The sequence below is a fragment of the Papaver somniferum genome, chromosome 11, assembly GCF_003573695.1.
Source record: "Papaver somniferum cultivar HN1 chromosome 11, ASM357369v1, whole genome shotgun sequence".
NCBI lineage: Eukaryota > Viridiplantae > Streptophyta > Magnoliopsida > Ranunculales > Papaveraceae > Papaver > Papaver somniferum.
The window spans coordinates 9,475,297-9,477,478 of record NC_039368.1 but is presented as its reverse complement, the minus strand read 5'-3'; positions in this window follow the sequence as shown (position 1 = coordinate 9,477,478).

The window sequence follows — 2,182 nt, the reverse complement described above, 5'->3', positions numbered from 1 at the left end:
GGTCTCAACACTCTCTTTGCTTCCCTCCCCAAAACCAACCCTTCTCCTTCACTTTGTGACCGAAGCAAGTATGGAACGACCATTTATTGGTTTAGGCAGGATTTGTACAGATTGATCTCTCGAATCTAAAGTACTCCCTTGCAGTGCATCGTTTAGGGTTTAGACTCTTTTCTCACCCACACGCACGAAATTACCGAAATCAGCAGAAACCGTTTTCACCCTCAAACAGCAGGTTATTGAAGATTAAAGAAGATTTGAAGACGAATAAGACTTCTTATTATTTTTCGTATCTTGTGAACCGTGTGCACAAACCTTGATCGGCTGGGATCCAACTAGAATCGTATTTATTTGATTTATTAGTTGCATGAGATCGGCATTCTCTATATATCTCTTTGAGATTTATTTTGATTGAGTGACAATCTATACTTGACTATTTCGGTAGTTAAAATTAGATTGATCTAACCAGACAAAGGAGTTTATTAGATTAAATGGAAGAGCCTTTGTCAACAACTCATCTAATCTTTAACAAGATTGATTAGAGTGGTTACCAAACAGATTCTTCCTTTGTTGTTTGGAATACGATCCAAATGACTTTTTGTTCATGTGAGTGACTCTAGAATTCGATGGCGCAGGGATACTGAGGGAACTAAGTAGCTCCGGGAGTCTGCTTGGCTTCAATTATACGAATTTGGTATTAGATTTTGTATAGCGGCTTAATTATGAGAGTATTCAAAACAGGACTAGGTCCCGGGGTTTTTCTACATTTGCGGTTTCCTCGTTAAAAAAATCTTGTTGTGGATTTTACTTTGATTTCCGCATTATAATTGTTTATATTATAATAAAGTAAAATACACATATAAGTTAACTCCGCATTACTTGATAGTGATCCTATAGAGTTTGGTTATCACCGAACCTATTATCAAGTAACACACTTTGTTGTACTATTGTCTTGATCTTGTATCCGTAGTCAATCACAAAAGTTATCTTGTTGTTGTATTGTCCCGATCTCTTATCCATAGACAATCACACGAAGTGTGAACCGAATTGTTGTATTATCTCGGCTCTGTCCATAGACGATCACATTTGGTAGAGGACTTATAGGTTGAAATAAAAAAATTATGGTGTATTTGGGTACCCTCGTCTTTTCAATTGGTATCAGAGAAAGAAAACACGAAAATATCTAACAATATGTGTTTGGTGCAATCCAACCTATAAGAATTGAATCTAATGGATGATTCAGTTAACGTAGAGCAAGAAGATTATATTCTTCAGAAAGTCAATTTGTTTTCAGATGCTGATAAACAGTTCAACATTGTTTGTTCACTGGTTTAACACAACTCAGGGAATATTAACCATGATGTGTTAATGACAAAACAAACACCTATGATGCATAAGTCAGATTCAGATGACAGTGGTGAGATTAAATTTTTCATAAAGCTTGCTGAAAAATATAATCTAAAAGATAATATATATTATCCATCTGTCAAAAGGATTACCAAAGATTCTTTTATAAAAACCAGGTCTCATAAGGAAGCTGTGTCTCAAGAAAATATTGAAATTCATGAACCTCCTGACATGATGATAATCACATCCAGTCTATGTCAATATGAAAATACAATTCCGTTTTTCTTGAAACTGAATCTGAAAATTCAGACAATGATCTTAACTAATAAACAACTTTTTGATTCTAATTGTCTAACCACTTGCAAGAATCAAAAGAGATGTATTTCAAAGAATAATGCTTTGACTAATATCCAGTCAAGAAAAACTGTCATTTAGTGTGACAAGGATTATGACAGTCAGACTCAATCAAGAAAAAATTGTTTTTTCGTTTAGGAAATATGTATGGAAAAAATCCAATATATTTCCAAGAGAATCAACTAGACAGTTAGACTCAATCAAGGAAAATACATCCAAGAGTTATATCTCAATTTCTCAAATAAATCTGCAATCGAACAGATAGAAATCTGTGAGCCGGATTAATATGAGAAATAACTTGGATGGTACCAAAGACCAATATCCAAGTGTCAATCAATTTATATCAACAACCAAAGGTTGGATTATCTAATTGATTGAACTACGTACTACCTGTGATATTTCAATTATATAAAAATATATTGTGGAAAAGAAATAACACAGACACCAGAAATTTTGTTAACGAGGAAACCGCAAATGCAGAAAA